A 15,962-nucleotide genomic window follows, 5' to 3' on the forward strand; every position below is an offset into this window, starting at 1 on the left:
TGTATACACATGATCTCGCTAGAGGAGGATTCAAAACCTTTCAGAGAACATCGGAGAAGAATCAACCCTGTAATGAGCGAGGTGGTGAAGAAGGAAGTCCTTAAACTGCTAGAGGTTGGTATAATCTATCAGATCTCTGATAGTAAATGGGTAAGTCCTGTACATGTGGTACCCAAAAAGGGAGGCATCACAGTCGTGCAGAACGGGAAGGGCGAACATGTAGCTAAACGCATAGAAGGCGGATGGTGTATGTGCATATATTATAGGAAGCTCAATAAGGCAACTAGGAAAGACCATTTCCCTCTTCCATTCATAGACCAAATGCTTGAGCGTCTTGCCAGACACTCTTACTTTTGTTATTTGGATGGCTATTCTGGATTTTTCCAAATACCCATACACCCTGAGGATCAAGAGAAAACAACCTTTACCTGTCCTTATGGAACGGTAATGCGCCAACTACTTTCCAATGTTGTATGATGTCGATCTTCGCATATTATCTCGACGGAATTATGGAAGTATTCATGGACGATTTCTCGGTGTGTGGGTTAGACTTTGAAGACTGCCTCATTAACCTTGAGAAAATTCTACAGAGATGCGTAGAAGTTAACCTTGTGTTAAACTGGGAGAAGTGCCACTTTATGGTTAAAGGAGGCATAGTGTTAGGGCATATAATATCTGAAAGAGACATTGAGGTTGACCAAGCAAAGATAGAAGTTATAGAAAACCTTAACCCTCCTAAGACAGTTAGAGAAGTCCATAGTTTTCTTGGACACGTCGGTTTCTACCGACGCTTCATCAAAGATTTCTCTAAAATAACAAAACCCCTGACTGGCCTTCTGATGAAAGACATTGAATTCATTTTCGATGAAAAATGCATCAAAGCCTTTAATCAGTTAAAACAAACACTAATTTCAGCACCCATTCTACAAACTCCGGATTGGACTAAACCCTTCTAAATAATGTGTGATGCTAGCGATTTTGCTATAGGAACTGTTTTAGGGCAAAGAAAAGATAAGAAACTACATGTAATATATTACGCTAGTAGAACCCTAGATGCCGCTCAATTTAATTATACAACAACAGAGAAGGAACTCCTAGCTGTAGTTTTCGCAATCGATAAATTTAGGTCTTATCTTGTAGGATCTAAGATTATAGTCTATACAGACCATGCAGCTATCTGTTACCTTCTAAGCAAAAAGGATGATAAACCTAGATTACTCGGGTGGATCCTTTTGCTACAAGAATTCGACTTAGATATTAGAGACAAAAAAGGAACAGAAAACGTAGTTACTGACCATCTTTCCAAACTAGAGCATTTGAAGCCAGACCATTTACCTATAAATGATGATTTTACCTATGACAGACTGATAGCTAAGTTAGATACTGTTCCCCTTGAACCTGATAGAGAGAACCTTAGGACAGTTTCAGAAATTAGCAGAGTACCATGGTACGCTGATTTTGTGAACTATCTAGCCGCTGATATCATACCACCTGACCTCAACTATCAACAGAAGAAGAAGTTCTTTAAAGATATAAGACATTTCTATTGGGACGAACCACTCCTTTTCAAAATAGGAAGAAATAACATATTTCGACATTGCGTCCCGGAAGAAGAAGTCAGAAATATCATAGAGCATTGTCATTCTTCACCCTATGGTGGGCAATCAAGCACATCCAAGACATACGCTAAGATCCTTCAAGCTGGTCTTTATTGGCCAACATTATGGCGTGATATCCATACTTATATTGTCAAATGTGACCGGTGCCAGCGCGCTGGGAACATCTCAAGACGTGACGAAATTCCTTTGAAGAACATCTAAGAAGTAGAACTATTTGACGTTTGGGGTATTGATTTCATGGGACCTTTTCCATCTTCGTTGGGAAATAAGTACATTTTGGTAGTCGTTGACTATGTGTTCAAGTGGATAGAAGCTATAGCCGCACCCACCAACGACACAAGAGTGGTCATCAAGATGTTCAAGAATAATATTTTTCCCAGATTTGAAGTACCACGACTTGTCATAAGCGATGGTGGATCACATTTTATATCCAGGATATTTGATAAACTCTTGAGGAAATATGGAGTAAAACACATAGTAGCAACACCATATCACCCCCAGACTAATGGTCAAGTGGAAGTATCTAACAGAGAGATTAAGAAGATTTTGGAGAAAACTGTTTCAATATCCAGAAAAGATTGGTCTGAAAAGCTAACAGAAGCACTATGGGCTTACAAAACTGCTTACAAAACCCCTATTGGAACTACACCATACCAGTTGGTCTACGGGAAGTCATGCCACTTACCTTTTGAACTCAAGCACAAGGCGTATTGGGCCATCAAGACCCTGAATTTGGATTACCTAGCATCTGGCAAGAAGCGAATCCTTGATATCCACAAATAGGAACTCCGCCAGAACGCTTACGAGAATGCCGTTATATACAAAGAAAGAACCAAAGCTTGGCGTGACAAAAGGATTGTGAAAAAGGAATTTAATATAGGCGACTTTGTTCTCCTTTTCAATTCGAGATTTCGACTTTTTCCAGGTAAGCTGCGTTCGAGATGGACAAGCCCCTTTGAGGTTTCCAAAATCCTAAAATCTAGAGCAATTCAAATCCGGAACAATTCCTGTAATCCATTTGTGGTAAATGGACAAAGACTGAAGCAATATCAAGGAGGTGACATCCCCACAAAATGTCCTGACCAAACTCTGATCGACCCTCCAGTTCCTACCTCTAACATGTAAAGTTTGAATCGTCAAGCTAACGACGTTAAACAAGCGTTGCATGGGAGGCAACCCATGATTTCTTTTCCTTTACTTTTTACTATTTTAATTTACGTTTTTATTTGTTATATATAATATAATATATATAATATATATATAATATATATATATATATATATATAATATATATATATATATATATGGAGACTAACAGTTATAATATTTGCGATTTCAGGTATCCTCTGTTTCTAATCTAACTTTTCAGGATGGAAAATTGCAACACTATGCCAGTAATCTTTCGTGACCCAGTTCAAGAGCAGCGATACGCCATGCTTTCCCAGCGGCCAATGCTACCCACCAGATATCCTGACTCGAGCTGCATGGAGGCATTAGGTATTGAGCCTAGTGTCAGGAATTTGTGCAATCAATTGCAATGGGATGAATATATTGATGTTATGCATGTGACTTATAGGAACCTGACTTTGGAGTGCTTGAGCTCGCTGACCTACGAGCCCTATGTTGGTCACGCTAGTGATGGTGGATACATTAATTTCAGGTTGTTTGGGGCAGAATATACCTTCAACCACAAGCATTTTGTTGACTTACTTGGATTTCAGACTGCTTATGATGCTTCATCTGAGCTCCCCATGAGCTATTTCCTGAGCCGAGACGTTGAGAAGTTTTGGAGTGACATTACGTGTGGAGGTAGTCCTGACCCTTCCACCCAAATCTCCAACAAGATTCACAACCCTGCTTTCAGATACTTTCAGATGATCATTGCCCACACCTTCCTGGGGAAGAGTGACCCTGATACGCATGTGAGTGCTGAAGAGATCTTCTTCATGTAGTGTACCACGCAGTCACGCCCAGTAGATTACAGAGCTTTCCTGATCGAGAGTCTATATCTTAATGCTCGCTCCGCTGTGAGCCCTATACACGTTGGAAGCATGGTGACTCATATAGCCTCAGCCCTGGGACTTGATAGAAGACTATCTCACCTGACGTCTTACTGCAGCTACACCTTGATGGATATTGACTTATGTCTGGACCGTGGCCTCATGAGGAGATCTTCCTTCCAACTGGATCAATACAGGCTCTTGATCGAGGGTGAGACTATTCACTACTTCACCTTGCCTGACCCTCAGGTAACTTGTGTTATTGATCAGGCCAACTGGGCCTACACTATAGAAGGGAAGGGAGAGACAGTAGACGAGCCGAAAATCACACCTATCAGAATCTAAGTCCGCACCAACAATCCAAATCTCCAGAGTTCGAGCATGTTGTCTGAACTGGTTAAGCTTCGCATGGAGATAGCCCAACTTTGCCAGGAGCTTGTTGACGTTGCTTTGCAGGTTGAAGTATCAGTCGCCTCACATGACACTGAAACGGATATACTGAATGATGAGATCGCCGACCTCCGACGCCAGATCGCAGAGCTTCGAGGATACGAAGTCGAGGAGACTCCACTATACCCTGAGCATTGATGCCATCACCAACTGAGAAATACCGTTTGATTTTCGTATTTTCCCCGTTATTTATTATTTATGCTTATTTTTATTATTTCCTTTGATATTATGCTTGTTTTATCTTTCCTAAGATCTCTGGACCCGTGACTTATTAGTAACTCTTCACACACCAAAACACACACAACCACACACACACACACACACACACACACACACACACACACACACCACACACACACACACACACACACACACACACACACACACATATATATATATATATATATATATATATATAATATATATATATATATATATATATATATATATATATATATGCGCATTATTATTATGTTTTTATATCCATTTTATTTTGTTTTGTTTTATTTCATTTTACTATTTTATTTTGTTTTATTTTATTTCGTTTTATTTTGTTTTATCAAGCTTAAATCAAAAAACAACATTCATAGAAACCTATCTGCACCCCCTTCTTACAAAAATGATGACAAAAAAGTTGAGGCCCAAGTAGCAATGACCAAATCCGGCCCAAACAAATCCGAAGACATGGCGGGCGCCATGATGTCTGCAACTTTAACGGGACAGAATCCCTAATTTCACCATTTTCACCTTCTTCAACCTCTCCAAACCCATTTTCTCCTCCTCCCAACTCCACCAAAGTTCACTAAAAATCCCAACTTCCTCATTTTTACTCCAAGCCATTACCATTTCCAAACTTCACTCATCCATCTCTCCACCAAAAACCCACTAAAACTCCATTTTTCATTTCCTTTCTATAAATACCCATTTCTCTCTTCAATCACCATTAATGGCCGGAATGGAGTTCAACAACATCATTCTTCGTGGCGGAAAACCCGGAGAGCGACAAAACAAGATTTTGCAAAAATTGCAATCTCGGGAGATCCTCGCTACCAGGTATGTAGATGAAGATTGTTTGTACACTTTAGGAACATACCATAGTGTTTTCCACATGCTTGATACTTTAGGATTACACGATATTTTTGCTAGTAAAGCACCCACCTATGATAGGTTGACTAGGGAATTTTTGAGTTCCCTAATTTACACTGCTTACCCTGGCACTGCTAGCACGGTAGGTACCGTTTGTTTTAGAATGTTTAATGTGGAATACGAGTACACTACCGATGCCTTAGCGGGTTTGCTAGGAATGCCTTACAGTGAGGGTGCTATCTGTGAGACGCCCTTAGATACTGAATGGGCACTCGAAGCATTTACTTTTTGGAATAGATTATCAAATGTGACTGTCACTTCCTTTGAAGGAATTTTGGATTTTAATATTCATAACCCGGCCATACGTATTTTTCGATACCTTTTGGCATGTACTATATTTGGCCGGGATAATTCTAACAAAGTAAATGCTCGTGAGTTGCTGTTTTTACAGGGTTGCCTCACTAATCGCAGGATCAATCCTGTTCCTTTTATGTTGGCACATATGTCTGCCATTCTTAAAAAGGGAGGATCCATCTCTTTTGGTGGTTTGATTACTTCCATTGCTAGAGCGTTAAATCTCAACGCTGAGTTAGCCATCTTGGAACCACTCCCTCACCGCACCATTAACTTAAATTTCTTGAAAGATATGAAATTATGCAAGGTGCGGCGAGTAGGTGATTTTCACCTCATGATACATGGTGTAGCTATACCCAGTGTTGTTTTACCTTTCTCTCAGCGTACAGATGTGCGACATGCAAGGAACTGGACGTATGATCTTGCTGCTCCACCCTTTACCGGTCCATTGCCACCTAACGTTCCTATGGACGATGAGCAAGGGACCGATGATGAGTATGACCGGCGCGACCAGTCACCCGCTCATGATATTCCTACTGCGTCACCTGTGTAACACCCCTTTTTATACCCCAAAATACTTAACATATAATCAGTGTGAATAAGCACGCATATAAACAAAAGGGCGTCACATCGACGTTTTCAAAACCTAAAAGCTTTCAAAAACCAACATCATTCATCATCAATATACAATACACCTGGTCATTTAAAATAACAAATTTGAAATATCATGAATATTCAAGAATATGCGTTCGTAGCGGAAAATAATAAATATTCATGTATTTCATAAAATGATTCATGTCCCATACCATGATCATCTCTCAATAATCTCCTCAAGATAAAATAAAACCATATCCAGAATATTTGGCACTATGGCCTCTCAAACAACAAATTGCAAATAAACATGTTCACAAGTAATAACATAATACATATCCAAATAAAACATGAGTTCAATACTACTAATCTACCCCGTGTTACATGACCAAAGCATTGACTCACTACCTAGTCTCTAAACCAAAACACGGAAACTCTCCGGCTAAATCTCGAGTGAGCTACCGTCCACTTACTTCAGCAATACTACTCTTGAATATCTGCACGATGCCCATGTAAAGGCAACATTCAAACAGAAGGGTGAGAATTCAAATCATTATGAAGAAGTATAATAAAGCACAATGATTAAATCAACAATTAAAGGAATTCATCACACCATGTATAACCATGTAAATAATGCTAACCAATATTTATTTCACATGTTTCAAACATCCATCAAAACTCAAGGAGTATAATATTAAAATCCAATACTATATTCCCAAATATACACATAACTACAATTATCACATAATCACATATTTTGCCAAGTTATGTATTCAAACATCACCAAATTCAATTACCATATCTCATACACACATCACAATCACATCAATGTATACATTCAATTATCACATAACTCTAATGTGACTCAATGCAAGACATGTGACTCTATGCATGTGGTACCACAATGTGAACCCAACGTTTCACCACTTTCCGATTCAATATCTAGAATCCAAGCCACGCTTCCGATCCGGACAAGATCAAAGCCACTACGTCTATTTCCAATTAAGGATCAACGTCTGCTACGCCTATTTCCATTCAAGGATCAACGTCTATCACCATGTGAACCCACAGTTTCACCGCTTTCCGATTCAATATCTAGAATCCAAGCCACTACGTCTATTTCCACTTAAGGATCAACGTCTGCTACGCCTATTTCCAATTAAGGATCAACGTCTATTACCATGTGAACCCACAGTTTCACCGCTTTCACCATAAAGCCGACCATGCCATGAATGAATGTACAAATACCAACAACATATGCAATTAAGATCATCTCTACCATCTTAACATTCCACATATCACCATAATTCAACTCTATGAATTATCCACCAATGGTACATATACACATTCATAACAAATATACTATTCACATATATAAGCTAATTATCAAATACGCACACTTAGATTTCATTTCAAACTGATTACAACATTTAAAATCCTCAATTTTCCCTTTTTCAACAGCAAGTAACCGGTTAACGTATTTTGGGTAACCCGTTACTCAGTTTAACAGAATTCAATTCCTAGGCAGATTTTTAACTAAGTAACCCGTTAACGTATTTGGGGTAACCGGTTATCCTGAAAATAGAATACAATTCTGGGCAGATTTTTAAGTAAGTAACCGGTTAACGCTTTTAGAGTAACCCGTTACTCAGTTTACAGAATTCAATATTGGGCAGATTTTCAACATGGTAACCGGTTAACGCTTTTAGAGTAACCCGTTACTCAGTTTACAGAATTCAATATTGGGCAGATTTTCAACATGGTAACCGGTTAACGCTTTTGGAGTAACCGGTTACTCAGTAAACAAAATTAAATTTCTGGCTCATGTTTCGCATGTAATCGGTTAACACCTTTGGGGTAACCGGTTACTCAGCCTAAAACTGGAATTTTTCTTAACGTTACCTGTATGTAATGGAATTTAATAAAATAAGTGGCTTCTCAATCTATCACTCAATTCCATCCATATATCCATTCCAAACGCAATTAATCATCACAAATCAAAGATTACTCATCAAAACCTAACAATTCCCAAAACCATAAAAATTAGGGATTTCAACCTAAACATATTTCTACCCATTGACCCAATTATACTAACCCATAATAATAAGGATTCTCCCCCTTACCTCTTCAATTTTCTGGAAACCTTAGCTTCTCTCTTGTTCTTCCCCTCTTCTCCTTACTTTTCCTCTTTTCTTTCTCTGTTTCCGTCAAATGACCAAATGAATCATACTTCTCACTCTCCTCACCTCTTACTTTTCTAGTATTATATTTGGGCTTAAGAAATGATACTTCTAATTTAATTATTAGGCCCAATAAGACCTAGTATTATAATATATCTATTTAGTTCAAATAAATTAAACCAACACAGTATACAACCAAGTTAATTAATATAATCAATTATTATACTACCTAACAACCAATTAATTAATTAATTAACACTCCAAATAAATAAAATATAATAATAATAATAATAATATAAGAAATAAATACTAAAATTGGGTTGTTACAACCTGCACACGCTGCACCTTCTTCCTCTGACCATTTTGCAGGCACCACTCCCGGTTTTTACATCACCGAGGAGATGTGGCGTGAGCACCTGGCTCGTGAGGAAAGGCGTGACACCCTTCTGAATAACATAAACCAACAACTGACAGATAATATAAGTTTTATGGTAGCTTCCCAGCAGCGTAGTGAGCAAGCACATCAGACTATCACTGAGTCCTTACTTGCGATCACTAATGAGCAACATCTCCAGCGACAGGCTAATGAGTGTCACTTCGGAGTTATCGAGGCCACCCGAGGGTTTCTCTTAGGTCGCTCTCAGCAGCTGCATGAAGGACTTAGTACTCGTAGCAGACGTCGTCGACCCAGGCATCCTGACCAGGGCGGTGACGGTACCGGTGATCACCCTTAGTCCTCTCACTCTCTCTTCCAGGTTACTCCTACCCTACCTCATATCGAAACATTGAGGATAATGTTCAGTTTAAGTGTGGGAGGAGATTTTTATCGCTTTTTATCGCTTTCCTTTATTTTTATCGCTTTCCTTTATTTTTAGTATGTTTTGTTTGTTTTAGTTGTTTGCTTTTCCTTTCAATAAAATAACATGTGTCTGACGAGTCATCTGTGTAGTGTATCCGTATTTCTCCCGTTTCTTTAACCTTACCAAAAATTTTTTTTGAGCAAAGACAACAGTGCATCTTGAAAATTCAGGCTATAAGACAGGTTTATGACGGGATGTAAAAGACTTGGGAAAACTTTTTCTAAAAATCGATATTATCTTAACACTATAGGCTTCATGATTATAAGAGTCGATCCCGATACCCCATATGTTGTGGCCCTAATTTTTGTTCCAAATAAGTCCTTAAGTAGTTTATCCTTGCAGTCGGCTCCGGCTTAAGCATGCTCACGTAGGGAACCGATGAAAATAAGTGAATGATCACAAAAATTCTTGCTTTGTTCTCAAGTCATATGAAATCCCGGGTTAGGTGACTCTCACACGGTTATTTAACCCAGCAAAATAAAGACATATGCGAAACATGTAGAAGAAAAATAAAAAATATATATGTATATATATAAATAAGCCTATTTGTTGGTTGGTTCAGAGGTACCTGGTGATGAACTTGGTAGGGTGGATTACGATCCAATCCCCCACAACTGCAAATTGGGTTAAATAAAGGGGTTACACCAACTTATGTACCAGAGGCCCATGCTTAGAAAAAAAAAATAATAAGCCTATTTGTTGGTTGGTTCAGAGGTATCTAGTGCTGAACTTGGTAGGATGGATTACGATTCAATCCCCCACAACTGCAAATTGGGTTAAATAAAGGGGTTACACCAACTTATGTACCAGAGCCTCATGCTTAAGATCATAATCACTTACCGGTCACTTTACTATGAGTATGTACGGATAACGAGCTTAATGTGATTGCACCTGAATGAAAAGGACTTTAAGAAAATGAAAAGAAGGCCTAGGTATGATGGGGTAATGTGGATTGATTTGTACAGGAACTAAGCATATGACCGCAATTGCGGGAAGTGTCACTACAATATCCTTAGTTCGATTCGTTAGTACCTATCGATACATTCCTTGAATGAACTCATAAGTCTTTTTGCCTTGAATTAACTCTAGTTGATATTGTTTTTCTTGCATAAACTATAAAGAGTTTTGCTTGAGGACAAACAAAGGTTTAAGTGTGGGAGAATTTGATCACACTGAATCACACCGTATTTTTGACTCAGATTTCACATGTTAATTAGGACTTTATTATCATTTTGTTTGTATTATGCTCTCTTTTATGTTGTTTTCAGATATTTAGCTCTTTCGGACCCTTTTATAAGAAACGAAGCAAAAAGACCTAAAATTAGGGTTTTTTGGCGAATATTGTACACATGGCGTTGCACATGGGGGCCGCTATAGGAGAAGCCATGACTCATCAGCCCTCAACCAGGAGGTAACCGCGACGTTCCCATGATCTTTCCCATTTCCACACATGGCGGGCGCCATGAAGGGATGGAGGGCGCCACCTTTGCAAATCACGTTCCCACTAAGAGAAGTTGGAGGGCACAATGGTCTTTGCAAGCTGCTGAAATCCTCTATAAATAGTTCGTTCCATTTAATTTTCAAATCATCCAACTTAGTTTACAACACTAAGACTATATTCATCATCTGTAAAAGTGGTAATCCGTCACATTGGGGGGTTATCGCACCTTAGTGAGATTGATTTTGGTCACTTCGAGTTGCTGCCGTCTTTATCTTCAGAGTCAGAGGTTTATTTTCCTTGTACCAAATTTAAAGCCTCCATTTAGAGCAGGTTCTTATTTATCGCTTTTATTTATTTATTTACTTGTCTCACTTTATTTTATTTATTTTCCGTCTCGCTTTACTTTATTTATTTTCCGTCTCGCTTTACTTTATTTACATTCTGTCTACGCTTTATTTTATTTACTTTCTGTCTATGCTTTACTTTATTTACTTTCTGTCTACGCTTTACTTTATTTACTTTCTGTCTACGCTTTATTTTTACACGCTTTACTCGTCCCTTACGCCTCACATTCTAAAACAACTTTTCATCATGATCAATTTCGTTGTGTTTGTTGGTATTACCATGTTTGGCTAAATCTTTTAAAGGTTAGAATGTAAGGATCGCGGTTAAAGAGATGTTTCACATATTGAATATGTAGAAATACTTTAAAGGCTGTTTTGATTTTTAACTTGAGTTTTCTGAAACAAACTTAGTTAGTTTTAACTATTCAAGGAGTGCGAAAGCACCCTGGCTTAGTTAACTAGGAATTTTTATCACTTTAAGGAAAAACTATTTTTGAAACTGTTTTCGGACGCGTTGATAGATTTGAAATCAGGAAACTCCTTGGGTAAAACTTTCCAAATCAAAATCACTTTTCAACTAAGTTTATGAGTCTTATTTCTTAAAAATAAGTTTACTACTTTAGCGTTCTGTGCACCTTTTATAAGTGACACTAAAAGGCCTTAATTTAAGGGTAAACTCGGTTCTGAATACGCGAAAGTGACAGTTCCTGTTAAATGGATTCTTTTCAAGAGTAGAAAATATTGCCTCATAAGTAGTTATATTTAGACAATCGAAACATCTTTTAACTGACGTGATATACATTCAAACTTGTCTTTATCTGCACTGCATTTATTATTTACCGTTATTTTACAACCCCAATATCTCTTTTATACCGCCTTAGATAAACATCGTAACGATAGTAATTGATAGATTGACGATTTGGTCTCTGTGGGATCGGTATTCTTTTATATTACTCTGACGCGATTCGTGCACTTGCGAATTCACCGATCAATTATTCTGACATTGGTAACCTTTCTAAGAACTTTGAAAAAGTTCATCATGCTAACCAAGTGTCTCAGGTTTTAAGGCATTAACCAAGCTGAATTGAGTTCATATGAACCATGATTTTGTTCTGAATAGTTAATCAAGCTTATGTTCTGGATTGTTAACTAAGAAATTTGCAACTAACCAGACTTATTCATGTTGTGAACTAAGTTCAAGTGAACCAGGTGTGTTTTGGAACCTGGCGTATACAAGATCTGAACTAGACAAAGTTCTGAACCAGGTGTATACAAGTTCTAATAACAACCAGGCATGCATAATACAACAGGGCATATGAAAGCTCTGACAAATCATGCTATGTGATGAGAATTATAACCAGACTTTCTGACACTCAAGCAATTCAACTCTGAATGAAATACTTCTGAACCCAAGTTATTGCAATATGGGAAGTTACTACATCCATCATAACTAGGCTTCTGTAACCAGGCTTCTTCTTTATAGGAAATTATTTATTTCATGCTGATTGAAATTTTTATATGTGTAAAGATTATTTTAAGTCTTAAATTCAGGGGGGTGCTTGCAAACCTAATTATGATATTCTAAGTTGAAAAATATTTTTTAACAATATAAAATTCAGGGGGAGCTTACAAACCTCACTCTGATGTTTTTATGTGATTAAAACTATTAAACATTGTTCACAAATATACATGGTTTTGTCATCATAAAAAAGGGGGAGATTGTAAGAACAAGATTTGGTTCAGTATATGGCCTTTAGTTTTGATGATAACAATGCATTATTTCTTAGAGAATAATTTTGTACACTAATGGTTTTTATCTAGTGTGTAGCATTTTCTAGTGGGTTCTGAATCTGAAGCATTGACGTGTGACTTCATCATATTCTGGAATCAACACACTCTGACTCTGAAGAGATACAAGTTCTTTACAAGATGATGTCAAGTTCTAGAAAGCTCTTAGACAACGGTTCTGATGAACATTTGTGCTAAAGATTCTGACTGTGACCCTGATTGAAGAGCCTCCGTAGGATTGTTAGTCTTTAAGATTCAGCACTAAAGTTCTGAAGATTATGAAGAACAAGATCTGAAGAAACTGAAGACTAGGTTCTGAGGAACTGTGTCAAGATTTTGAAGATCGAGGTTTTGAAGATTCCCTCAACTAGTGTCTTGATCCGTCTAAGCATGCTTCAACATCATTTCATCTGAAGCCTCTGAAGATTAGAAGATAAGATCAAAAGGTTTTGCATCATAAAAATAGTACATAGTACAATATCACCCTTCCCTCCACTACGTTGATTTTATGGGTTAAGGACAATACTATCGTACCATTTTGTCTCCTGTATGCAAACTGTTATACAAAGGGATAGTTGTAATTTTCTATTCCAATTCTACCCTCCAACAAAACTTTCAACTGCATATATAAAGAAGACTTGGAAGATTGGAAGTAGTTGTTAATGCTCATGCTAATTCATTGTGCAATACTATGCTCATGCACACTCTTTTGCTAAAGTTTATGTTTTCTGTGTATAGTATTCAGAAACACATATATTTATTTCTCGTTATTGTGTGAAAAAATTCATTATATTGAACTTGTGTTAATTTTCTTTTTTAGAAGTAATACTTGTAAACAAACACTTGTAAATCTCAAAGTTGTTTGAGTGGTTTCCTTAAGTGACTAGGTTTCAGTCAGATAGACTTAAGAAGACAAAGATGATTTGTCTTTGTGGTTTCTGTCATCAGTTTTGGTTATAATGGATTAAGTCCTTGTTGATAAGGAAAAATCACCTTGGTAGGGTGGACTGAAGGTAGCTTCGTTAACAGCAAACCAGTATAAAAATAACCTTGTTTTTTTATTATTCATGTTATTGCTTGATTGATTTGGTTTTGAAAAAGGTTTCATTTTTAGAAACCCAATCCAAACCCCCCTTTCTTGTGTTTCTTGCCACCTTCAGATCCATGACTCTAGGAACTTAGCAACCATAGAGCCTCCCTATGGGGTTCCTTTAATCAAAGATATTAGTTATTTTGCCCATCCGTGACTCTAATTGACTTGAGAACGCGATGGACCTATAATCCTGAGCATTACATTGAATTTCATTGCATATTATTAAAAAAACTCATGCATTTGCAATTCATCAGCATGCCTGCATATCATTTTTTCAACAACAAGAAAAAAACCCATTTTGCCTTTGTCAATAATCATTCGCTGATTTCCCGGTACCTCTATTAAACTTGTGGTAGATGTTAAAGGATATTGGATCATTTGAAGCAGGATCAAGAGGAGAGAAGAGGGAATATAAACATCTTAAAAGGCTAGGTAGACCATATGTTGGAAGTTGTGTTAGCTATGACAAGTAACAATTTTTAGCATGCTATTGCAGAGAATGTCTATTCCCCATCAGGATTTACCATGGTGACTAACCCAATGTATGATCTTCCACATGATTATGCTTCTCCACTAGCGGACGTTCCTACTAAACCTCATCTGGTGCATATCAGTTGATTGTAATTCTAAGTGTCGGGTTTTTGTTATCGTCTCCACAGGGATTGTGAGATATCACCGCCTTTCGACAGTTGTTTTAATTCTTAGCTTAAGGTAACAATGGGGTTTCGTGTTTGTCACGGTATCTTGCATAAAAGTGTAATAAAATGCGGTAGAAGTTTTGGTTTGAATATTTGAGAAATATTGCCAAAGTTAGGGTTCGACGATCACTTTGCATGTATATGTTCGATCAACAAAAATTATAAACTCCTTTAGATGATAAACTATTTCACAAAGTCCTCCCAATGTGTTTATCTCTAACACACATTGTGAGTTTTCCCATTTTGATCCATTGTTTATCTCTAACACAATCTATCAAAATGACAACTTTTTGGTTCAACCTTATGGTGAACAAAATCATTCATTACTATCTCTAGCTAACAAACAAGATTGGATGAAAACCTAGGTTAAGAGTTGGTAAACATCTCTCGATCATAAACCAACACAAAGAGTTTTCAATAAGAACAAAGTTTTCACCATATATTCACCATTAAAGAGTTTACAAATGAAGATCCTTACATTTACACACAAAGCTAATGATCATCTACATCTAACCTTGAAAAAATGAAGGACTTAGCTACTCATTTTCATGGTAGCTTGTTCAACAAGTTTCGGAAGAAGGTTGATCAACATCCGAGTCGAATAATCGAGATTGGATGGGAATCCACCTTCTTTTTGTGAAAGATTGTTAAGAGATGAAGAGAAATGGTTTCTAGGTCACAAAAGATCCTTAGAGCAATGCTGGAAAATATCTAAAAAAAGTACAAAAGTATGGAAAGTAAGGTATGGCTCCAAAAAGTAGCCCTTGCTACTTATAGAGCTGCTACTGAGCTGTCATGCTCACTAGGCGAGCAGAATGGATCGCCTAGCGAGCCCCTAAATGAGGCACCTGCGCTCAGAGAAACAACCATTGCCAGACTGTCATGTTCGCTTAGCGAACAAAACCTTCGCCTAGCGAAGGTCACGCTTCAACATTCGCTCCAGCGAGCTTGAGAGGTTTTGCTACTGGAATGCTCGCTGGGAGCTCGCTAAAGGCTCGCCTAGCGAGTGAGTGCTGGCTGCCCTTTTCACCAAGTCTGGACGTGTTCGCCACACACCTCGCTGGAAGCTCGCCTAGCGAGTGTGGTGATGTTTGCCACTGTAAAATACTGGAGCTTTTCGCTGGGCTCTCCCTGGACGCTCGCCTAGCGAGTCCTTCGCCACAGCCCTCGCCTAGCGAGCAAGCTGATGAATGCTTGTTTTATTTGATCCCTTTGCCAAATTTCTTGTGTCTTCATTTTCTATTATTTCATGCCTACTTCCTGCACAATAACACACAAATCAAAGGTACCAAGATCGTTTATCATTGTATTGCATTTCATCTAAAACAAAGGTGGTTTCGAACACTTTAGCAAGGAAATGGAGTGAAAGATACCCATATTTGATAGCTCAAATAAGCACTGTTGGGTATCTAACAATATCCTATTATCTAATGAGGTCCACGTTATACAGATGAACCC

Source organism: Lathyrus oleraceus, chromosome 6 (assembly GCF_024323335.1).
Source record: "Lathyrus oleraceus cultivar Zhongwan6 chromosome 6, CAAS_Psat_ZW6_1.0, whole genome shotgun sequence".
In the NCBI taxonomy this organism is placed as follows: Eukaryota; Viridiplantae; Streptophyta; class Magnoliopsida; order Fabales; family Fabaceae; genus Lathyrus; species Lathyrus oleraceus.